The sequence below is a fragment of the Notolepis coatsorum genome, assembly GCF_963971535.1.
Source record: "Notolepis coatsorum genome assembly, chromosome: 18".
NCBI classification, from domain to species: Eukaryota; Metazoa; Chordata; class Actinopteri; order Aulopiformes; family Paralepididae; genus Notolepis; species Notolepis coatsorum.
This window is the reverse complement of record NC_140182.1, coordinates 56,206,601-56,232,190: the sequence shown is the minus strand read 5'-3', so window position 1 is coordinate 56,232,190 and position 25,590 is coordinate 56,206,601. Positions and strand designations below refer to the sequence as shown.

Genomic DNA, 25,590 nt, shown 5'->3' with positions numbered 1-25,590 from the left:
TCAATTTAGCAATACAATTAAAAAAGTTATAGTCATGCAAAGAAGGTGAACATCTCCATAGACAAATAGCGCTGGCAGAGGATGGTTTAGGATGATCAAAGTGGTGGCAGAGAATGGGTTAATGAGGCCATTGATGGAAAATTGGCATCATATTATCCCAATGATGCTAGATTGGAATTATGGACCTAATCTGACCCGCTCAAATGATTGGTTTACAGTCAAGGTCCCATGAGTTCAGTCTGCCTTTTGTTTTAAAGCACCAGCTTCCTGGAATGATCTTCATTCTAAAAATACAATACCTCACTATCCTCTGGACAATTAAAAAACATGATCACAAACCTCCCTACCTCAGTATGTAACTGTTAACCGTCTGTAGTGTGGTGTGGTAGTGAAAGGTTAACCTTCTGTAGTGTGGTTGTGAAAGGGTTAAATGCTATCTGGATATACACACTGTTTCGGCCGTGTCCGCGGTCTCCTCCCCCTCCGTGTACTTGCTGTTGGGGTTGGACATCTCGAAGTCGGACAGGGCGCTCTCCACGGCCTCCTCATCGTAGTCCGTCTCGTACTCTTGGTCAGAGGTCTCCTCTGGGGGTCGGAGGTCAAGAGGACAGAACATTAACACCTACAGTCGTGTCATCACGTGTGTTAAATCTTTTTCAAATAAAATATTCTATTTCTTTTTGGGCTTTGTGTATTTTTCACCCATCCCAATTTGTATTTTGTATCTATATTTATTGGTTTAAAATACAGAGACATGCATATTAACGAACATTTTACTGTAAATATGTCAGTTTAGCCAGGTTGGCTAATTTTCAACTGTAGTCTCTGGGGCAGGTGTCATGAGCACTACAATAATTAAGACAGTACAATAATTAAAACACAGTAGGAATCAGTAGGTTACAATGCACTAAAATACATAAAAATAAATACATTAAAATACATTACAATACATCACAACCCCTCTGTAATGACCCCAGGCCCAGCCCTTGGTGGGCCTGTTATGATAAAGACATTGGACATTCCCTACCTCCTGTCAGTGGTCTCATGGCGCACTCTAGTGGGCACCATCAGACGGTGCAGGCGGCCATCTTGACTGGTCTGATATGTAAATAATGTAATCAATTGTTTGTTTAATGTGATTTCATTATGTGTGTTGACGTTCCCTTCCCTGGTGTGATGTCTCCCCTGTCTGGTTGTGTTGGTAATTATGCTTATGTGTCTAGTGGTTAAATGTTTGTTTTTGGACTGGCTTGGCCAGCTGTTGCCAATCATGATTAGTCTTAGTATTTAAGTGTGTGTCTTCCTCTCTCCTCGTCGTGGCGTCATTTCCTCCAGTACCTCAGTGTTCCCCTGCTCGTCGTGTCTCCTGTCTTCTCCCCTGCCTTGCTGTGTTTGTCTTGAGAGTTGTAAGTAGATTAGTATTCCGTTTTTGTTCATCTTTGTTTTCTCGTGTCTTCAGTTTCGTTTTTGTATTAGCGCCAGCTCGGCTGTGCCATTTATGTTTCTTTTTGTAACGTGTCGTTGTCTAAGTAAAGTCTATATATACACGTTACCCTGCCGTCTCTGCCTCCTCCATTCCTGTCCGCAAACTGAGTTCTTATCGCCTTCCCTCACTACCCCACCAATCGTAACAGAATGACGCCACCACGTAATAACTCAGTGGTTCTCAAACTGTGGTACGCGTACCACTAGTGGTACTTGGTGGTACTGCTGGTGGTACTTGAAAACATTTACAAAAAAGCAAATTTTTATTTTTTATTTTTTTGCAGTCAGGCCACTGAACTTAGAAGCAGGCCAGGCCAGTGTTTCTGGTTGCGGCGGCGTGATAGTTAGATAACCTAAGTGGGGAACAACCAGTGTGACAGAGAGTAATGCAGTCTAAACAGTCATAAATCTTTAATTCAACTTCAGCCCTGATCATAACCATTTATCTTTTTAGATTTTTTTGTAATGTCAGATAAAAAATGAAATACTCCCACTTTTCTGAAAAGAGTTGGTGTTAAATTTGACATTACAAAAAATCCATCAAAATCTGTGTTGCTGCTAATCATTGACACATGCCTAGCCTGTAATAAACCCCCCCAGAAAAATGTACTTTGCATTTGATATATTGAAAATATTTAACTTTTTGTGTTTTTTTTAACAATAATTTGTGATGCAAATCACACAAACTGGCATTTAAAGGGTAAACATTCAAAAATGTATTGAATATGTGTTTTCTTTTCTTTTTTACAATAATGTGTGATGCCCATCACAAACACTGGCATTTAAAGGGTAACATTTCAAAAATCCCTGCACCAGAATGCAGGAAATTAAGTTTTTGTAACAAAATAATTGTGTGTGTGTGTGTGAGAGAGAATGACGGACAATTGCTGAGAGAGAGAGAGAGAGAGAGAGAGAGAGAGAGAGAGAGAGAGAGAGAGAGAGAGAGAGAGAGAGAGAGGTACATTTGCTGAAATACAGTTGTTCTTAATTTTCTCACTTGCTATGTGGGAATGTTAGTTATATGTTCTCAATGACCCTTGCATTGTATGAGTTGTGTGGAAGCGTTTGCTAGTTCTAGTGCTATCCCTTTGTACATTGTGGCTGTGTCTGACAAAAGTTAACAATAAATAATGGTATTAGGAATACATTTGCCTCCTGCGTGAACTGTGCATAGCTGAATAGACTGTATTTTAACGCCGGTCATATGGTGGTACTTGGAGAGCCAGCTACGTTCTCAGGTGGTACTTGGTGTAAAAAGTTTGAGAACCACTGCAGTGGACAAAGTCACGGAGACGTTGGACATCGTGCTTGGTATGTTAGACGGGGATCTGACCAGCTACTCTCCTGCTAAATGGGTCTTCTGGTTGAAGTTAATAGACAACATAGCGAAGGAGAGTCCAACACAGGCGCCTCAGATGAGGGTTATGGCTGACAAGGTCTGTGCTCTCATGGACAGCTAGGCAAGCCTCGTCTGCTAGCTTAGCTCACGCAGCTAGCCAGGTATCCACAGCTAGCGCAACCCCGTCTGCTAGCTTAGCTCCTGTAGCTAGCCAGCCAGCTAGCATAAGACTCATGGTCAGCCTAGCTCCTGAAGCTAACCAGGCCTCAATGGCTAACACAGACTCGTTCGGTAGCCTAGCTCCTACAGCTAACCAGACGTCCACAGTTAGCACAACCCTGTCTCCTAGTTTAGCCCCCGCAGCTAGTCAGGCCTCCCCAGCTAGCACAGTCCCCACTGCTAGCTTAGGCTCAATATTCATGGTCAGCCTAGTTCCTGAAGCTAACCAGACGTCCACAGCTAGCACAGCCCCGCCCGTTAGCCTAGCTCCTACAGCTAACCAGACGTCCACAGCTAGCACAGTTCCCACTGCTAGCTTAGGCTCAAGATTCAGGGTCAGCTTAGTTCCTGAAGCTAACCAGACGTCCACAGCTAGTATAGCTGCGCCCGTTAGCTTAGCTCCTACAGCTAACCAGACGTCCACAACTAGCACAGTTCCGCCCGTTAGCTTAGCCCCCGCAGCTAACCAGGCCTCCCCAGCTAGCACAGTCCCCCACTGCTAGCTTAGGCTCAAGATTCACGGTCAGCCTAGTTCCTGAAGCTAATCAGACGTCCACAGCTAGCACAGCCCCGCCCCGTTAGCTTAACCCCTGCAGCTAACCAGGCCTCCCCAGCTAGCACAGTCGCCACTGCTAGCTTAGGCTCAAGGTTCACGGTCAGCCTAGTTCCTGAAGTTAACCAGGCCTCAATGGCTAGCACAGCTGCACCCGGTAGCCTAGCCCCTACAGCTAGCTCAGGCCCCACGGTTAGCCTAGCCCCCGCAGCTCGCAGACCTCCGAGGCCTAGCAAGGCTTGGAGGGCAAGCGGGGCTAGTACCGCTAACAAGGCCTCCGCAGCTGATCCGACCGTCACTACTAGCCTGGTTCCGGTCGATGTAGCCCCGGCTGTCACCGCTTCCCCTCCGGCTTCCACGCCCAGCCCAGCCGCTACGACTGGTTCGGTTGTTACGTCGGGTCCCGTGCCCTCATCTCCAGTCCCTACGCCATGCCTCGTCGCCGAGACTGGTCCAGTCTCCACGTCCTGCCCAGCCTCTATGCCTGGTCCGGCTGCTACACCGGTTTCAGGCTCCTCATATCCGGATCCTACGCCACGACTCGCCGCCAAGACCGGTCCGGTCTCCACGCCCTGCCCAGCCTCTACACCTGGTCCGGTTGCTACGCCGGGTCCTGGCGTCTCAACTGGTCCTGGCTCGTCGACTGGACCTGGCGCTCCGTCTGGTCCAGCCCTACGCCGTGATCGGCGCCCTGATCCTCGCCGTGGTCCTCGCCATGGTCTTCGCCGTGGTCTGCGCTGGATCCTACTCCGGGGGTCGTCGCCGCCGCACCTACGTTCCGTATCTCCTGATCCGGTCCCTAGTCCGGCGGCTGGAGGGTCCCTCGTCCGGGATCCTGCTCCGTGGTCCTTACTCTCGCCCCTTGGCTCCAGGCTCCCTGACCGGCTTTCTGTTTCTCTCCCCGCCTCCCCTCTCCGGGCTTCTGTACCTGTCCCCACCCCCCCTCGTCGGGCCTCTGTTCCCAGGTCCAGCTCCCCTCTCCGGGTCTCGGCACCCATCCCCACCCATCCCCACCCCCCCTCGTCGGGCCTCTGTTCCCAGCTCCAGCTCCCCTCTCCGGGTCTCTGCACCCATCCCCACCCCCCCTTGTCGGGCCTCTGCTCCCAGCTCCAGCCCCCCTCTCCGGGCCTCTGCACCTGTTTTCAGCCCCCCTGACTGCTATGCCCCTCCTGGGTTCTGTTTTCGGGCTCCCGGCCCCAGTTCTCCGGGTCCTCGCCTTCGCTTCGGTCCGGGGTCTCGGCCTCCAGCCTCGCCCATTCCCGGACGTTGTTATCGAGCATCTGGAAGCCGCCCGTTCGGGGGGGGGGGGTACTGTAACAACCCCAGGCCCAGCCCTTGGTGGGCCTGTTATGATAAAGACATTGGACATTCCCTACCTCCTGTCAGTGGTCTCATGGCACACTCTAGTGGGCACCATCAGACGGTGCAGGCGGCCATCTTGACTGGTCTGATATATGTAAATAATGTAATCAATTGTTTGTTTAATGTGATTTCATTATGTGTGTTGACGTTCCCTTCCCTGGTGTGATGTTTCCCCTGTCTGGTTGTGTTTGTAATTATGCTTATGTGTCTAGTGGTTAAATGTTTGTTTTTGGACTGGCTTGGCCAGCTGTTGCCAATCATGATTAGTCTTAGTATTTAAGTGTGTGTCTTCCTCTCTCCTCATTGTGGCGTCATTTCCTCCAGTACCTCGGTGTTCCCCTGCTCGTCGTGTCTCCTGTCTTCTCCCTTGCCTTGCTGTGTTTGTCTTGAGAGTTGTAAGTAATTAGTATTCCGTTTTTGTCTGTTTTCTCGTGTCTTCAGTTCCGTTTTTGTATTAGCGCCAGCTCGGCTGTGCCATTTATGTTTATTTTTGTAACGTGTCGTCATCTAAGTAAAGTCTATATATACACGTTACCCTGCCGTCTCTGCCTCCTCCATTCCTGTCCGCAAACTGAGTTCTTATCGCCTTCCCTCATTACCCCACCAATCGTAACACCCTCAGTTAAAATGGTCGCACACTTGACCATCTCTCAACCATGATTTTAAGTTTGATTTAAATTAAATGTATCTTTGATAATCCCTGAGCCGTATTGGCAGACTGTTCCAGGTGTGGGCTGCTCTCGTTATGCCAATTCCCTTCCTGGTCGCTGTGCGCATTGCCCCACTGTCGGTCTGGGGAGGGTGTAGACTACCACATGCTGCCCTACTGTCGGTCTGGGGAGGGTGTAGACTACCACATGCTGCCATACTGTTGGTCTGGGGAGGGTGTAGACTACCACATGCTGCCCTACTGTCGATCTGGGGAGGGTGTAGACTACCACATGCTGCCCTACTGTCGGCCTGGGGAGGGTGTAGAACTACCACATGCCTCCTCTGATGGTAAATGGCTGCTTTTTTTTATATAGTGCTTTTATCCAAAGGGTGAAAGATTATTCTTCCTGGGGTCCGAACACATAACTTACAACATTGGAGTAATAATAAAAAAAAACATTAAAAACATAAACACTTTAGCTTAGCCGCCCCTCATCACGCGTGTTCTGATAGAATAGTAAGATGTCAGCGGCCGGTTAGCGCAGCGGACTAAGCGTCTGCCTACCACCGCAGATACACTGGTATCGAATCCAGCTGTCAGCGGTACCTCCGGCTTGGTCGGTCGTCCATACTGACACAATTGGCAGTGTCAGCGGGTGGGAAGCCGGTGGGGTGTGTTCTGGTCGTTGTAAACAGCGACTCCTACTGGTCGGTCAGGGCGCCTGCACAGCGAGGGAGGGAACTGGGGGAGGTAGTGTGATCCCACGCATTACACTTCCCCAGTGAGAGTCCTCACTGTCAGGTGAAAAAGAACCGGCTGGCTGACTCTGCATGTATCGGAGGAAGCATGTGATAGTCTTCAACCCTCCCTAGACCGGGAAGTAGGGGGCAAATGCGTGCAACAACCAGGAAGGGGAGGGGGGAATTGGCATAACGACTAAATTGGGATGGGAGAAAAATACAGAAAAAAGGAGGAGAAAAAGTTGATACAAAAAAATTAAAGAATTAATTGAAAAAAGATGTCACTAACCGTTTATCACGGGCTGCTTCACTGGCTCGATTCTTGACACGATCTCTGCCAGATCGGTGAAGGAGGCATTTGGACAGGTGACCACCTGAGAGAGACACACAAGGCAGGTCACACTTTTTATCGTTATTATTTTGTGTGCAACAATAAAAGTGAAAAGATCTAATCTAAGAGATAATCTAATTTATTTCAACACCACAGGTTCAGTTGGAGTATTCACGTGTATTTTACACAAAACAAGGCAAATCACTTCAACCGTTTCAAACCATATTTATGTATTTAATAAATCCTTGACGCAAGTCATTTTATTGAAACAAGAGAAATGATCTCATCCAGGTGGCAGATTATTTCCACTTTAATAATGTGACAGTAGAACAACGCAATAAGCACGTCAATAAAACAATTGCCTGTAAACAGCCCATGTCATAATAATAAACAATACAACATCCACAGCAAAGTTACTCCCGGACGGTGTGCAACGTTTTTCTTTTTTCAATACATGAAAGAAAATATGATTTGAGAGACATTTGTAAATGTACTGTTCAAAAAGCTAAGAAAGGGTTGGATTACAATTAGATGTATTTCTATTGTTGGGGTTAACTTGTGGAACAATGCATTGCTGATATACATTTAAGAATGAGCTTTTGGTTTTTAAGAAAATGGTTTGTATAGTTATTTTTGAAGATTACAAATGTGACATTTTTTTTGTGTTATTTTCTTTTAGAATACTGTTTTGGAGTCTTAATTTTGTTAAGAATATATGACATGTATGTATAAGCATTATGCTTCAGTCTGTACCTTTTCAGTCACTGCCAAATCAAATGATTGTGCATGTGCATATTGTATTGTGTGTGATGACTGTTGTGAAGGGCCAGATTAAAGCTGAGAATCTACATGTATTGTTTTATATACCTTGTATATTATTTATATATACACGTTATATCCCTTTAAGCCTGCGTTTGAATCCTAGTAATATTCGCTTTCCTTATTGGATAACGCTATCGGCGCCAGACCGCAAGCCCCTAAAGTCAGGTTCAAAGGCAAGTCCGGGCATGTTGCAACATGCCTGGAGACGGCGCATTGATTCGAGACGAGAACTGAGGTTCGGCACTAGAACGCCACTTAAGTATATATACGGCGGCAGGTGCGAACAGTAGCTGTTCATCGTTCATCAAGTTCAGTGTGATTCTAATGTAGTGAGAAGCAGTTCGTCTAACAGAGCGTTGAGAACCACGTGCGAAGTGAATAGTAAAAGTGTCCGATTTAATGCAGTAACGTCAAGTTCGACTTAGCTTAATGTGAAGTAAAGAGTCGTTATTTATTGTGTATCGTGCCAACAGCAGTTCGTTCGTGTGCAGCATTACCCAGCAGTTCGTTCGTTTAGCTAGTGGAACCTTCGCCAGTGTGCGTGGACTAAATACATTGGTGCCAGTACACGAGGAGGGCCTAGTCGGAGAACCTACTGGACATGTGCATATTGGAACCGACGGCGGCGATTGCAGAACCAGTATTGGTTGGATTATAGTGATTGTGAACGTACTACCCTTGGAGAAGAGCATCGTTAATCTCCACTGTCGTTTGGATTTAACCACCGTGAGGACCTACTTTGGGCTGGCTTCGTGGATTGAGGCTAGCTGGCTATCATCATTGCTATCGTGCAATTTGATTACAGTTATTGCTTTGTGGCTGAGCTTTGGATTACAAGGACTGGATTCTGTACGTGAACCCCCTTCTTCTTCAATTGATCAGACTGAGTATCCGAACATTCCTCTCTCCTCCAGAGCTTACATCTCTGGGAGGAACCCCCTTGTCTCCAGCGGTACCAGCGTTTCCCCCTATAATTGCCATCCTGCGCCAGGCGGCGTTAGCCTAGTACCCCATCGTAGGAATTATTCTATTCCCACTGACTTCTGTTACTGACTGACTTATGCATATTCTTCGCCATACAAGCGCGACCCTAATTCTCATATCTGTACAACTTGATGCATAATAATAAATACCCTCAATGATATTTCTTTGTCACCGTGCCGTGTTATTATGAGTGTCTGCCACAATTAGATGTACTGTCTGGCAAGTAATACTAAGTACATAACTAGCAGTGGTTTAATCTATCACAATCTTTAATACAGTCAGGGTTTTGTAACCCCTCAGTTACAATGACTGAATAAAACTACTACTACTACTACTACTACTACTACTACTACTACTACTACTACTACTACTACTACTACTACTACTACTACTACTACTAAAAAACAAAAACTCTAACCTTAACTAACCTTACTGTCATGCACTTGTCCTAATAAACTAGCCTACACTGTAGCACTCAACACTTTGATGAACATTGTTACTCAGCTGATAGAGTTGTACCCTTCCTGATGACTTGTGGTACAAAACTTGTAAGTCGCTTTGGATAAATGACTAAATATAAAAAAGAAAAATGGAAATGTACTACTCCTCCTCCGACTCTCTAACTCACGTCTCCTTTGGTCTTGTGGAAGTCCTCCTGGTGCCGGTCCTTCATCATCTTGTCCACCACCCCGCTGCACTTCCACACGTCAAACACCGCCCTGCCGTGCTGGTAGCCCACCTCCTGCGGCCAACAATGATACAAAGGTAGGGGATTATACGGCTCTGAAAGCGGCAGATGGGAGCACCGCGGGGGGAGCGGAGGAGAGAGAGAGAGGGGTACAGGTGGGGGAGGAGAGACTAGAGAGAGAGACAGAGAGGGGTACAGGTGGGGGGGTGTCACACTCACAGCGATCTCGTCGAACTTGCCAAAGTCCAGTATGCCGTAGCGGTCGATGGGCGGCCGGATGTACTCGCAGTAGTCGCTGGCTTTGACGAGCTCCAGCTGCCGGACGGAGCAGACGTAGGTCAGACGGTTCTGGATCTCCGCCATGTTCAGAACCTGGAGAGGAGAGGTGAGGAGAGGAGAGGAGAGGAGAGGAGAGGAGAGGAGAGGAGAGGAGAGGAGAGGAGAGGAGAGGAGAGGAGAGGAGAGGAGAGGAGAGGAGAGGAGAGGAGAGGAGAGGAGAGGACAGAGCATCATTAAGGAGAGGAGGACAGAGTTAAGGAGGAGAGGAGGACAGAGCATCATTAACACTTTGAGTGCCAGCAGGGGGCGCACGATTTATCGCTTGAAGAATGCCCGCCTTTTTGTACTGATTTTCCGATATTTCATGATTTTCGCGGAGCTATTTCTATATTCTATATTATGGCTATGTGTCTAATACGCCCGTCGCTTATCAATGACTTGCTTGCAGTCAACATGTACGAAACGGATTGTTTTTTCATCTGTACATTTTCGTTTTATACCGTTGGACGTTTTTGGAAATGTCTAGACATTTTCCAGCTGATTTATGAATCGTTTTCAAATAAACGCTAGATTATCGATAGTATATGTGTATTTATGCACGCTAGAGAAGCGGGCTCAAACATTTATTATCTATGACCTGGTCAGCGCTAACGTCATATACACACATACACAAATAGGGGACACGTTGTGAAATATGTGAAAGAAAACATCTGATTACCCCAAGACTGGTAAAAAATTCATTCCTCTCACTCTCTTCCCAGAAGCAGTCGCATTTTTATCTCCTCTCCCTCCTCCAGAGAAACACCTCAAGGCCTCTCTCTTATCGGTTTGGAGACGTCCGTACCAGCCCTTACAGCTCGTTTCACCGGAGCCTAGATCTGCACTCGCTGGAAACGCTCAGACGTTTTTGACCTTTTTTCTTCTTTCTTTTTTACAACAGAATCCTCAACTCGACTCGACTTTTGACCGTAATATGGATCTAATAAGCTGGGCTTTTACAGCGATTGATCGCATATTCTCTACAAGGAAGCAGAATGCGGATGACCCATTATGCCCTCTTGGGAGCTATCAGGCGGGATACACCATAAATTCATACGGGACCTGGCTCGCGATATGCTTTTTCCCGCTGGAGATAAACGACGTTGAGGACGTATATCTTCTAATTGTCATGCTGCTCGGCCTGGGCTCTGTCAGCTGCTGGATCTGGTACTGCCTGAAGCTAATTCGGAAGAAGTTGATTTCCCTGGCCAGGGATCTGGCCGGGATCAAGGAAAACCTAATGGAACTGTTTAAGAAGATCGCTGACCTAAGTACCCTGCGCGGTGATGAACAATTGAGCTCCAAGACCATGTTGGAAAGAGGCGAACTCTACCATGTAGACGAACAGTCATGCTTGAAGACAATTCTTGAGAGACTTGCTTCTAACCATGCAGAGGAACTTTCGCGGTCACAGGCCATACTGGATATCACGTCAGAAATTAGGGACGTGAAAATAAAGATGCCACCGTACCGTAATACGGGATACGACGATGGTGACGATGATTAGACAAAATTGACCTGATTCTGACCATATGCGGCATATCTGCCTCGAGCTGCATGTTATCACCCCCCCCCCCCCCCCTTCCCACACCCCCCTTATCCTTTTCTGCTGTGGAACAGTCCGAGGCCAAGGTCAACGCGGAGGAGTTGACTCTCCGGCGATGTGATTTCTGGGAAAGAGGAGACGAACTGTACCGTCTGGAAGCGATAAGATTGATGAGGCCCCCCCTACCCCCACCCCCCCCCCCCCCCCCATCCGCCACTGTTGTTGTAATTCAACTGGCGCCATATGCCGTGGCAGGCTGCCTCTGATGCGCGTCGGTGGGGGCCCCCTTGACTGCTTCACAACCAAGTTCCTTACCCGAGTCTCCAATGCCCCCCCCCCCCACCCTCCACTCCGCCCCCCCTCCAGTTCACCAGGCGCAATCTACATGGTGGAATGCAGCCGACTATCGTGCATACAGTGTCTCAGGCCTCCTGTAATGATGACATGTGTCAACAAATGTACATGTCTGTTGAATTTATGCTGTGCCATTGTTACTGTAAAAATGTAATGATTGTGTTGTTGTTAATATCATTAATGAGACGTTAAGCTGCATGTGTGTGTCACGAATTTCCCCAAGGGGATTAATAAAGGAATATCTTATATATTCCTTACCTCACATCAGATGTTCTGCAAAAAGATTATTCCAATTCCTCATCTCCATTCCAAATATCGATTGCGTTTATTGATCCAACGTTATGTACTCGAAACACATATTCCACGCTGCTCTGAGGGTCCCCAATGAATGCAGTAGTCTCGGGTTACATTGCCTGAGAAGTAAAATGTGGAATCCGGGTTTTCTTTCCCCCATGCATTTCCATTGAATCCAATCCAATGGGTGCAATACAATCCGGAGAGACGATAGGGGGCGGTATTTGCCCTTTTCGAGGTCAGAGCCAGTCCCAATGATAACGTGAGGCTGGTTGATGAAATATTTATGGATATCGCTAATAAAAGCAATAACGGTTAAATAACGAGAATTCTCGTTGTTGGCACTCAAAGTGTGACCTGGAGAGGAGGAGGACAGAGCATCATTGTATTGAATTGTATACCTGTGAAGATTATGATTATCAGCAACAAATTTACTTTTAAGAAAAAGTTGAAAAATGCTGTTATGAATAATAAAATACAGTTATTGATTTATTTAGTTAGTATTGTATTTGTGGTTGGAGCCTTTTTGTGTTGAGATTTTGAAGATATTGAGAATGGACTTAAGCTAAAGTGTTTATGTTTTTAATGTTTTTTTTTTATTATTACTCCAATGTTGTAAGTAATGTGTTCGGACCCCAGGAAGAATAGTCTTTCACCCATGGGTGTGTAGACTAATGGGGATCCAATTAATAAACAAATAAGTTTAGTGGCGCAGCGACTAAACGCTTGCCACCACAGCAGAGACTCTGGGATCGAATCCAGCTGTCAGCGGTACCTCCGGCTTGGTCAGTCGTCCCTACTAACACAATTGGCAGTGTTAGCGGGTGGGAAGCCGGTGGGGTATGTATCCTGGTCGTTGTAAACAGCGACTCCTACAGGTCGGTCGGGGCGCCTGCTCAGCAGGCAAGGGATCTGGGGGAGATAGTGTGATCATCCCACACGTTACACTCCCCCGGTGAGAGTCCTCGCTGTCAGGTGAAAAAGAAGCGGCTGGCTGACTCCACATGTATCGGAGGAAGACATGTGGTAGTCTTCTCCCTCCCCAGGTTGACAAGTAGGGGGCAGAAGCGTGCAACGACCAGGAAGGGAATTGGCATAACGACAAAATTGGGATGGGTGAAAAATACGTGAAAAAGGGGGAGAAAAAGTAGATACAAATAAATAAATAATTAAGGACAGTACACACCCCCAGCACAGACTCCTCAACCTACTGCCATCAGGCAGGAGATACAGGAGTCTGAAAGCCAGGACTACGAGACTGACAAACAGTTTCTACCCAAAGGCCATCAGGCTTGTGAATTCTAGCTTAAGTATTGTGTGATTTTGTGTGAAGGGCGGACTAGCAAAGTAAGATTTTCATTGTACGGCAAACTGTCTGTTTAACTGTGCACATAACAATAAGCAATCTTGAATCTTGACAATAGAGATGATGAATCCATCTGTAGTCTTGCGTAGCCATACCTCTCTCTCCACACTACCTGTGCCAGAGCCAGAGCGAGGTTCGGCTGAACTCATTATCATTCCGCTAAAGGAGAAAAAAAACGCTCTGCCAAATAGTGTCGCAGATAGCGGAAGGGGAGGAGGATTCGGACTGAAATAGTCGGCCAATGGCACGCTTATATACCCACAGTCTATATCCTGTGATTCAGACAGGATCATCTGTCTGCAACATCTCAGCAATTACCATGTTAGGTTTATACAGCAGTGGAGGTTTCTCCATGACAACACCTGAAACACAAATTCACTCATAATTCATAATTATTATTAATGTATATATATAATTTATATATAAATTATATATATATTACAAGCTCTCTCTTGCCTATCACTCTCCAACCCATTCTGTCCCCACTTCTTCTTTCCAACTCCGTGACTTCGCCTCTCACTCCGCTCAAATCACAGACGTCGTCTACCCAGCCTCTTCTTGGTCTTCCACTTCCTCTCTTTCCATCCACCTTCCCCATCACCACCTTCTTGAACATCTCCCCGCTGGATCCTCTCAGAACATGCCCACACAACTCCATCTTTCTCTTTTTCAACCTCTCCAGCAGCTGTCCTCCTTGCATATCCGCTCTTCTCAGTACCTCCTCATTCTTGATATTATCCTTCCATGTTATCTTCAGCATCTTCCTCAGCGTCCACATTTCAAAAGAGTCTATCATCCTCTTTGCCTCTTCATTCAGCGTCCATGCTTCTGCTCCGTATGAAAAGACTGACATAACATACTTTTCCAAAATCCTGGTCTTCGTTTTCCAACTTACTGTAATGGCTGCAGTAAAAACTGGTGCAGAATTCCCTGCACGGGTTGACCCGGGATTGAATAATAGCCACTCAAAATAGGCTATTAACGTCATCTAAGCACGGTCCGTGCATTTAAACTCTTGCCATTGAATGGGGGATTGAATGATTGACAGCCTTGAAATCCAATCAGAGAATGGTGCCAACTCTGCAGCTCTGCAGCTACACAGAGGTTGAATGATTGACAGCCTTGAAATCTAATCAGAGAATGGTGTCAACTCTGCAGCTCTGCAGCTTTGTTTACAAAATCATTTTATCTCAGTTGAAGAAGCTAACTTGTTGGAGCTAACGTAGCTAAAGGGCTACCACCGCAGCTACCAGGCCCAGGGTGGAGTGTTTTGTTATTGTTCATGAACTTATTGTGCATCGTTTGATGATATATATATTTTTTTTATCTCAGTTGAAGTAGTGTAATTGACGTGATTGCCGGCTTGGACTGTCTGTAAGCTAACTTGTTGTAGCTAACGTGAGCTAATTGACGTGATTGCCGGCTTGGACTGTCTGTAAGCTAACTTGTTGTAGCTAACGTGAGCTAATAGCTAAGTCATCGAAACGTTCACCCAGAGGAATAAGAAGAAGAGGAAAATGGGATAGGTGAGCCCACAGCTTTGGTGAGTGCACTGCTTTGGCAATCGCTTGGGTGACTGTCTGAGTGACCACCTGGAACGTGTGTCACGCATCAACAGAACAATGTTTAGTGATTTCGACAGCATCCTCACGCAAATGAAGGATCGATCAGATCACAAAAGACTGCTGTTTGTTGCATTGCTGGATTTGCAACTGCAGAGGAGGTCATTGAAAATTTCATCAGAAAAGAGCAAAGGATGGATTTCATTTACAAGTGATGGGAGCGACAGGGACACTTTAGTAGCTGTGTGTGGGGGGGGGGGGGGGGTCTGTGTTGATTATGAATTAATTGGCTGTATTTTACTGCGTGCATTGGTATGCTTTCTGCCTTTCTGTGGGTAATGAGTGATTTATTTTGGTCCGCTGTGGCCTGGCCTCTGTGTGTGCGTGTGCGTGTGTGTGTGTGTGTGTGTGTGTGTGTGTGTGTGTGTGTGTGTGTGTGTGTGTGTGTGTGTGTGTGTGTGTGTGTGTGTGTGTGTGTGTGTGTGTGTGCACACGCGTGTGTGTGTCGTTCAGTTCCTATAGTGCTGAGTGATGTGCATCTGAGATTGATCTGGTGATGCGTTCTGTACATCCAGGCAAAATGACAACAAGTCCCAAGCTGTTACTGTGACTGAGAGTGCAGTAGTCCAGGGTGGAAATTTACCGTGAATTTTACAAGCTCTATTGTACAACTTTGCTATGGGTTCTTCTATAATTTCCTTTCCAACCAGTTCTGGACCCAACATCTCCTCTCCTCCTCCTCTTCATCCTCCTCCTCTTCCTCTCTCTCCTCCCTCTCTCTCCTCCCCTCCTCCTCCTCTCCCCTCCTCCTCCTCTCCCCCTCCTCTCCTCCTCTCCTCTCCCTCTCCTCTCTCCTCTCCCCTCCTCCTCCTCCTCCCCTCTCCTCCTCTCCCTCTCCTCCTCCTCTCCCCTCCTCCTCCTCCTCTCTCCTATAGCTATTGATCTGATGTTTGTAAGTGAGGCGTACTCAAAGGTATTTACTACTAGTGCCTGTTGTCTTTAACTGTAGTGTCTGTCTGCTGTCTTCATAACCACACTGTGTCTGTACTTCTTTATTAAAATGTTTTATCTCTCCCGTCCTCCCCAATTTTTTAACTCACCAGCCACTACTGACACACACATTGGGGGATGTTTTATAAATATAATATAATAATTTGTGCTTCACCTACAAATTTGGTCAGCAGCCTCCACTGCTATACAGCAACTAGTAACCAACACACACAGCCAACCATCCTCCCCAGGGAACAATTTTAGGATTGCAGGAAGACAGTGTGGTAGTGAAAGGTTAACCTCCTGTAGTGTGGTAGTGAAAGGTTAACCTTCTGTAGTGTGGTAGTGAAATGTTAACCTTCTGTAGTGTGGTAGTGAAAAGTTAACCTTCTGTAGTGTGGTAGTGAAAGGGTTAACCTGCTCTAGTGTGGTAGTGAAAGGGTTAACCTTCTGTAGTGTGGTAGTGAAAGGTTAACCGTCTGTAGTGTGGTAGTGAAAGGGTTAACCTTCTGTAGTGTGGTAGTGAAAGGGTTAACCTTCTGTAGTGTGGTAGTGAAAGGGTAACCGTCTGTAGTGTGGTAGTGAAAGGTTAACCTTCTGTAGTGTGGTAGTGAAAGGGTTAACCTTCTGTAGTGTGGTAGTGAAAGGTTAACCGTCTGTAGTGTGGTAGTGAAAGGGTTAACCTTCTGTAGTGTGGTAGTGAAAGGTTAACCGTTTGTAGTGTGGTAGTGAAAGGGTTAACCTTCTGTAGTGTGGTAGTGAAAGGTTAACCGTCTGTAGTGTGGGAGTGAAAGGTTAACCGTTTGTAGTGTGGTAGTGAAAGGGTTAACCTTCTGTAGTGTGGTAGTGAAAGGGTTAACCGTCTGTAGTGTGGGAGTGAAAGGTTAACCGTCTGTAGTGTGGTAGTGAAAGGTTAACGTAAGGTTATGTATATAACCAAGTTCTATGAATTATGGTGACGCTCAGCATCATCTGCACTGTACTTCATTTCGTGCACGTGCACTGAATAAAAAATTCCACCATGTACCTTTACATCCCAACATTCGTCAGGCCACACCCCCATCCGCTTACCTTCATAAGCAGGTGTGTGGTCACCTACTCGCCTCCTTCCCAAACTTTCACCACAAGGCGAGATCAAGGGCCGCAGCGGCGTCTGATGCTGAGCGTCACCATAATTCATAGAACTTGGTTATATACATAACCTTACGTTCTATTTCATTATGGCTTACGCTCAGCATCATCTGCACAAGAGGAGCTGAGCGGGAGCCAAAGCTCGACAAATGTACCCCGCTGAGGCCCCCCACAACCATCAGACCGGGGAGGACCGAGCCCCCCGACCCTCCCTAATGGAGGGATACCCTCCCTATTGGAGGACGGGAGGGAGACGGATCCGACCATGCGAAGAGGAACTCAAGCAACTCAACGCACAGGGTGAGCAGACCGTGGCTTGACCCCACGACTACGCACACGCACAACCCGCATGCCACCAGGGAATGAACGGAAGGAACAACCCTTGTTACTGCCCCCAGAATCACGGGGTCAAGAGCAACCCCAACCCCGTGGCAAGGCCGTAGCAGTGGAGCGCGAAGGAAGACCCAGACCCACTGAAGGGACTGGATCCCCTGGAAAAAGGGGGCCCGGAGAGGTCAATGACGCCAGGCATCAAGACCCCACCAGGCGGTCACTTAGTGACACCGCCCCCCACATCGCCAGCGTATTCGGATAGAGCCCCTCCAAGAGCGGGCCCTTACCCCCCAATAGTACACCGCCTGGCACACTGACCCTGCAGAATAGGCAGTCAGCATGGCCGTAAGCACTCAAAAAGTTCAACCAACGGAAGCAGGCAGCGCACCGGGGAAACCAGGCAGCAGGCTGTAGACCTGAGCCTGGAGCACTGCGGACGAGACAGGCGCCAAAGGAGTCAACTGAAAACAGCCCCCCCGGCGGAAGGGGCGTATGCTGGCGTTGTTGAGCACCATGACAAAGCCTCCATTAAAAAAAAACCACCTAGAGGGGTCGAGGCAGAGAAGGCTGACACGATTGGCAGACGTCATGAACGTGCAGGGGCACACTCAACCGGGTAACCCGGGAGTTGACTCTGCTCCAACACACCAGGGAATCAACCACCCTCTCAGTACACAGACGGTGGTTGTTCCTATAACCCCTCAAGAAAAAACTCCAAAACACACCTGCGGGTATACACTGGCTATACCGCAGTACAAGTGTTTCAGTTTCCAAAAAAGGGTTATTCCAGGCCTACGGGTCGACGAAACATTACTTCGGACCGGGCCCGGCGGCTCGGGAAGCACACAGGGTTACCAGAGGAGGTCCAAAAGACCACCCCAACAGCCCCCTCTTCGCCACGCGTGAGAGAGGAGCGAAAAGAATGGAGAACCAGCCCTAAGCTCACTGCACTTGGTATTCCCAGGCGGTCTCCCAACCAAGTACTAACCAGGACCAAACCTGCTTAGCTTCCGAGATCGGACGAGATCGGGCGTGTACAGGTTGGTATGGCCGTAAGCCATTACGATAGTGCAGAGTACAACATGTACCAAACAAAGGGTCTCCATAACGCCTAACCCTGTGACACCCCGAAAAAAGCACAAGTCCCTCAGGGTACCAGAACAGCAGATCTGCATCCCCGGCGGACAACGGGTTAACTGACCTGGACCAGCGCGACCAGACCAGTCCCGTGCCCTAACCACGCCGACATACCCACTCCAGAAGAGGGGGTAGGTATGCGTGTCGATCTAAAACATGAAAAGATTGCACCACCCAGACGGTCCCATTCGTACCGTGCTCAGTGGCCCACCCCAAGGGCGTGAGACCCCTCTACGTATGTTCTGTTCTATTCCGTTAACATCCCCCAGATATGAATGAGAATTCATCGAGACAACCTAGTAAACTGGTGTTCGGAAGAGACAAAACTCCATCCCAGTTGCCCTATAAAAACGCTGTTTTAATAACAAGCAACCAAGGCGCACTTAGCCCCTGCATGATTCTATGCGGCTATGACTCAGGGGTAGAGCGGGGCGTCCAATGATCGAAGGGTTGGTGGTTCGAATCCCGCTCAAGCCCATGTCCATCCCATTGCCGTTGTGTCCTTGGGCAAGACACTTAACCTACTTGCCTCGTATGAATGTGTATGCATGTGAATGAATGTTGGTGGTGGTCGGAGGGGCCGTAGGTGATGATTATTCGCCACGCTTCCGTGAGTCTGCCTCAGGGCAGCTCTGGCTGCAATTGTAGCTTACCACCACCGGTATGACTGTGTATGAACGAATAATGGACTCTGTGAAGCGCTCTGAGTCAGAGAAGAGCGCTATATAAATCCAATCCATTATTATTATTATTAACAGAAACACCCCGAGCCAGCACTATGTACGCGTCGAGACCCAAACACATCAATGGATAGTCTAGCAAGACACCAAACATTGTTCCTCCAAGTCGCCTGGGAGAACGACACGAAGCCGTCGTGCTTCATGTTCCTTCCTCTTTTTATTTAAAAAAGAAAGAAACACAGACTGACATGAATCCCACGTGACGCAGCTGAGGGTAAAAATAGTTTACATTTTTACATCCCGCCACCCTCGCCACAGGGAGGAGACGGAAATCCCCAGAGAGACTTCCCACGCGAGCTGTATAGATTGAAACGAATATATTGCAACATTGAGCCATGTAACACTTGGGTTAGGGCTCTCCGAGGAGGAGGCACTGAACCAATACACACTCAATAATCGAATTGAATCACACACACAATATAGCAGAACTCCTTTTTTTTGAAGTTCTACTCACCTTGACAATCTGAGGAGGAGGCTCTGAACTCTGAGGAGGCTCCCTCACTGGGAAGGAGAGTCCGAACTCACAGAAGGCACTTCTCTCTGAGGAGGAGCTTCGTGAGGAAGAGCTCTGACAACTCCCTGAAACAGATCCATAACATGGACCCGAACAACCCACGGAAGTCTTACCACTAGAGACGCGCTCAGTGACGTACTCTATGGCGGGGGAATTTCCGCTGTGCACACGCCCAATCTTCCAGGGCGTGGGACCAGGAAACTCCCCCCCCCCCTCTTACCCTGTAACGTGCCGAACAGCAACGTGACAGGAACCTTGAAGGACAGGTGGTTTTAACCCCTGACCAACAGAAAAAGGGGAGGAAAGGATTACCAGTTCACCCCTTTATGACCCCTCACCCATGATACGATGTAATGACAAGTAGAGCATGACACAGTCATAGCCTGCTACATGAAGCATCGAACAGCCTCACATAGCTCATGTGATAACCTGCTACCTGAGTTTTACTAAGGAAAAACACAGAACAGAGAGGGCCCTTTTAAGAGCCCCGGTCCAGACTTACACATGTGCTTCTGTGGGCCAAACCTAACCCAGTTGTAGATCACAAAGACACACACAACCCTTCATCACAACAAAAAATGGCACAGTACACTCCTACTACAGAGGAACGCCGTTTTTCATAACGAGAGAAGACAGAATCCTCGATTATGTATTGGCCACAGGCCTTGCTAAGCACACATGATAAGTGACCAAAGGAAAAAATAAGACTAGGAAAGCACAACCCCAGCAATTAAGCTGAGGGTTACATCGTATCCCCACAAACACAGTGACACAATATATTGTAACCAAACATGTCTGAGAGGAGGGGGGGAAGCCCCAGGGAAACCGGGGGGACACCCCTCTTATCTTACCCTTGATACGATCAAGGCGAACAGGCACCTCTGTTAATGTGTGAACATACTGTTCATTGTCATCACAGGCTGAGAAAAAAGATTCATTCCTCAATCACATGTCACTAAGCATAGCTTTACAGGTTTAATTAACCCTCTTAGTTGTGAGTTCACCCACGGTACAAGTACAACGTTACATGAACACACGTTCTCATCACAACCAAACCAGTTCATTTTTACACACGTAAAAAACAACGCCGATTCACTACAGAGAGAAGCTATACCAGTGACAAAACAATTCACACACAACACGCGTCGTATCCTCAATGTATTGCAGCAACACATGTTTTGGAAACATCGTTATTACAAAACATTTAGAAGGGAAGAAAAGAAGAAGTGGTTAAAGTCCGGTCGGTACTCCTACCTTCACCCAGAACGCAGGCCGAAAGAACCGCAACACTGGTTAACGAGACACCGAGTTGAACCCAGCACCTCCTGCGCCGGTGACAAGGGTATGTCCGCAACGCCACCCAGCCGCCGTTCTCCATGTTGACGAAGTCCTCGCTGGCACTGGCAACCGGGTGTAGGGTCAACTAACATCCTCTGCCAAAGATGACCTCGTAGTCAGAGTGTTTTAAGGCATGTTATAGTCACAGTATCGTTTCAACAGTGTAGCATTAAGCTAACAGCCGTCCGACTGATAGCAACAAGCTAACGTTTACTAGCCTGGTAAACACAGCGAGCTAGCGCCGCAGCTAACAGCTGACTGGCTAACACAGTAGGCCACAACTAGCACGCCAGCTAAGCAGCTATCACCTGAACTGTACACAACGACATAACAAGCCACACTTCAGACAGGCTGCTGTCCAAGTCCCTCCCCATCCTAAGAGGGAAGAGAAAAAGAATGTCAAACACAGTTTTCAACGGTGATCCAGACATACAGCGGGGCCAGCACAATTCCCATTTCGGGCTGCAGCCGACTTTGAGCATGGAACTCCCGATAAAGAAGATCCTATGCCCACATTTCCTCGTTAGGGTGTACTTTCACTTTTATGTGAAAGATGGGGCCTGCACGGGACAAAGAAGCATCCGCTCGTCCAGAGAATCCTGGGTTCACCAGGTCCTGGTCGCGGCCCACTAGATTGACCATCATGGGCGTCAGACCAAGATCTTCCGACCGCCGATTAAGAAGCCGAGCAGAGGACCCCAGTCTGGAGTCGGCGTTTCGTAAAATTGTCAGCTAACCCCCACAGCATCAACAACCAGAGCTTGCAAGCAAAACAGTACATACCCCACCCTGGAAGCGACCGCCTTCTCACAACAGTCGGTGCTTCCCACAGTCCAGCTGTATGGCCGGAGGGCCAACCCATCCAGCCGCAGCAAGGAGGACTGTAGTTGGGGAGCATGTCAGCGGCGTGAGCTCCTAATACGAAAAAGTCGTTGAAGGTCAGAATGATCATCATCTTCCAGACACTCCAGTAACGAAGACAATATCGCCGTATTTTCTCGAATAGTGAGAGAGAAAATAAAGATATGATGTCAACGTATCTTCCTGTTCTTTTGTTTTCCAACTTTCTTCTACTAACAACCTCGTCAAGTGGGGATCTACCGAAGGCACTTCCTTGTGGTGAAAGTGAAGAAGGAGGCGAGTAGGTGACCACACACCTGCTTATGAAGGTAAGCGGATGGGGGTGTGGCCAGACGAATGTTGGGATGTAAAGGTACATGGTGGAATTTTTTATTCAGTGCACGTGCACGAAGTGAAGTACAGTGCAGATGATGCTGAGCGTAAGCCATAATGAAATAGAACCTTCTGTAGTGTGGGAGTGAAAGGGTTAACCTTCTGTAGTGTGGTCGTGAAAGGGTTAACCGTCTGTAGTGTGGTAGTGAAAGGTTAACCATATGTAGTGTGGTAGTGAAAGGTTAACCATCTGTAGTGTGGTAGTGAAAGGTTAACCTTCTGTAGTGTGGTAGTGAAAGGTTAACCGGCTGTAGTGTGGTAGTGAAAGGGTTAACCTTCTGTAGTTTGGTAGTGAAAGGTTAACCTTCTGTAGTGTGGTAGTGAAAGGTTTAACCTTCTGTAGTGTGGTAGTGAAAGGGTTAACCTTCTGTAGTGTGGTAGTGAAAGTGTTAAGACCTCTCATTTGAACGTAGGTCTCCCAGAGTACAGGGTAGCTACTGGTCCCGAGAAGTTAAGGCCCAACCTGACCTTGACCTTGAAGTTAAAGGCCCAACCTGACCTTGACTTTCTTAGCTAGGGGGTTGTAGCGGTTCCATAGCAGCCACCAGCCGCTGAGCGTGTCGCCGTAGTCGGTGAGGTCCTCACTCTTGTCCTGGTGTCCCACGTCGATCGCGACCACAACCTTGGCGCCCATAGAGCGAGCCACATCGGCTGGAGACAGGAGCAGGTGTAGTGAATATTCCGTGTTTTACGTAACACACTTTTCATGGAATAATTAAAGGAACACCCCAACATTTTGGAAAATTTGCTTACCGTCTTCTCCAGAGAGAGATAAGAAGATAAGATACCCGTTTCCTCTCTGTGCGTTCAGTAGAAAGCTATCTGACTGCATGTTAGCCTAGCTTAGCACAATGAATGGAAGCGGACAGTGCCGGTTAGCCTTCGGGAGAGGTGTTAGTTGGACAATGCTAGGCTAACTGGCCATGTCCGCTTCCATTCATTGTGCTAAGCTAGGCTAACGTGCAGCTAGATAGCTTTCTACTGAACGCACAGAGAGGAAACTGGTATCTATCTTCTTGTCTCTCTCTGGAGAAGACGGTAAGCTAATTTCACTAAATGTTGGCGTGTTCCTTAAAGACTCAACACAGAATCAACACACGGTTTCACTGGACTTGTGTAACAGGCCTACTCCTAGAGGTTACTGACCAGGTAGATTGTTGATGTAGCCCCGTCCATCAGTAAGTGTCCGTCTTTAGGGTCACAGAGGGGAGGTAGGTATCTAGACAGTGACATACTAGCCCCGTACATAGCTCCATAGAGAACCTGTGGGTGAGAGTCCTGTGTTAAGTTAATACATCATGGAATACCCTGCAGGAAACTCTGAAACTAGACAGTCTCGTGTCTATGGGTCGGTTTAGAACCTTAACACATTGAGTGCCACGACGCGTTTTGTCGTTAGTTCATGCCGACCTTTGAATGCCCCTGACGCTATATAGCGTTTGTTTGTCGTTTTTTTTTATTGGCGATTTGAATTCATATTTCATCAATCGAGCTTCGGGTTAGTGCTGCAGTCTCTCTCTGAGCTCAATTGGGAAGATACCGCCCCCTATCGTCTCTCCCTGTGTAACTGCACCGCATTACTTTACACCGATGCAGGGGGGGTGGCCAGCTTGCTCATTTAACTTTTCCGTCAAGCCAACTGAAGGATCGATTGTGCTCGCCGACCCGGGAAAACACATGGATTAGGTATTTACAGGACCCAACACTGTAATCAATAAGCGTGATCGATATTTGGAATGGCGATCAGAATTGGAATAATCTTTTTGGATAACATCTGATCTCAGGTAAGGAATTTATTTTACCAGTCTTAGGATAATCAGAGCTGTTTTCACCTATATATCAGCGTTTGCCCTATGTGTGTGTGTTTGTGTGGCTGTGATCGCTGATGAGGAAATGAAAGAATCGATTTTTCAGCCCGCCTCTATAGCGTGCATAAGTACACATATACTATCGATAATCTAGCGTTTATTTGAAAACTATTCATAAATAGGCCGAAAAATTACAACGTTTTTGTGGTATGCTAGAATATTCCAGTAAATGCCTTTTATCACGGAATCTATATATTTTCCTGAAAAACTAGGGCTTTTCAAAATGCTATAAACGAAAATGAACCGATTAAAAAACAATCCGTTTTGACAATGTTGACTGCAAACAAGTCATTGATAAACGACAGGCAGATTAGACACATAGCCATAATTTAAGAGAGAGATTGAGATTATGCATTTAGCGTGCTATCATTGAAGTGGGTCCTGCATTTAACCATGTTTCCCATGTTAATGGCTGGCACTCAAACTGTTAATGACCAATCAGGTCACCACAATATGTAATTGTTTTTAAATTATTACCTGTTTTAATTTTTTGATATTTTTTTACTGTATTTTAAAATGTGCTCTTAATTATTCTGATCCACTTTTCCCATCCCAATTTAGTCGTTATGCCAATTCCCCCCTCCCCTACCTGGTTGTTGCGCGCATGTGCCCCCCACTGGTTGGTCTAGGGAGCCCTGAAGTCTATCACATGCTTCCTCCGATACATGTGGAGACAGCCAGCAGCCTCTTTCACCTGGCAGCGAGGACTCTCATTGGTGAGGTGTAATGTGTTGGAGGTCACACTACCTTCACTATTTCCCTCCCTCGCTGTTTACAACGCCCAGGATACCACCCACCGGCTTCCCTCCCGCTAACACTGCCAATTGTGCCAGTATGACGGCCGGCAAGCCGGAGGCACCGCTGACAGCCGGATTCGATACCAGTGTCTCTGCGGTGGTAGACAGACGCTTAGTCCGCTGCGCTACCCGCCGCCCTGATTGTCTGATGTCTTTATATTTATGAATGCACTGTGACACTTGTGAATGTAACATCTTGACGGCACTGTAAATTAGTTTAACTACTCTGTGTATTTATCGAGTATATATATAATAAAGATTGAATGAAAGTTGAACGGAAGTGACAGACGGGGGAGAGGAACAACAGAGAGAGAGAGAGAGGAGAGAGAGAGAGAGAGAGAGAGAGAGAGAGAGAGAGAGAGAGAGAGAGAGAGAGAGAGAGAGAGAGAGAGAGAGAGAGAGAGAGAGAGAGAGAGAGAGAGAGAGAGAGAGAGAGAGAGATAGAAGAGAGAGGGAAACAACCGAGAGAGAGAGAAACAACAGAGAGAGAGAGAGAGAGAGAGAGAGAGAGAGAGAGAGAGAGAGAGAGAGAGAGAGAGAATCAACAGAGATAGAGAGAGAAACAACAGATAGAGATGAGAAAAACAACAGAGAGAGAGAGAGAGAGAGAGAGAGAGAGAGAGAGAGAGAGAGAGAGAGAGAGAGAGAGAGAGAGAGAGAGAGAGAGAGAGAGAGAGAGAGAGAGAGAGAGAGAGAGAGAGAGATAGAGAGAGAGAGAGAGAGAGAGAGAGAGAGAGAGAGAGAGAGAGAGAGAGAGAGAGAGAGAGAGAGAGAGAGAGAGAGAGAGAGAGAGAGGAGAGAGAACAGAGAGAGAGAGAGAGAGAGAGAGAGAGAGAGAGAGAGAGAGAGAGAGAGAGAGAGAGAGAGAGAGACATACCGTCAGTGTGAACCCTC

The 25,590-nt window shown here is 47.3% G+C and overlaps 1 pseudogene across 1 annotated transcript in view; it reads right to left on the bottom strand.

Moving 5' to 3' along the window:
• Nucleotides 1-433: 433 nt before the first annotated feature.
• LOC311245372 (patatin-like phospholipase domain-containing protein 7) overlaps nucleotides 434-25,590 on the bottom strand; it is a 202,012-nt pseudogene continuing 176,855 nt past the window's right edge. Inside the window, exons 25-30 of the transcript in view lie at nucleotides 23,178-23,294; nucleotides 22,531-22,682; nucleotides 9,395-9,547; nucleotides 9,116-9,229; nucleotides 6,640-6,724; nucleotides 434-585 (exon numbers count right to left, since the gene is read on the bottom strand). The product of the transcript in view is annotated as a patatin-like phospholipase domain-containing protein 7 (transcript). The remainder of the gene's footprint in view (nucleotides 586-6,639; nucleotides 6,725-9,115; nucleotides 9,230-9,394; nucleotides 9,548-22,530; nucleotides 22,683-23,177; nucleotides 23,295-25,590) is intronic.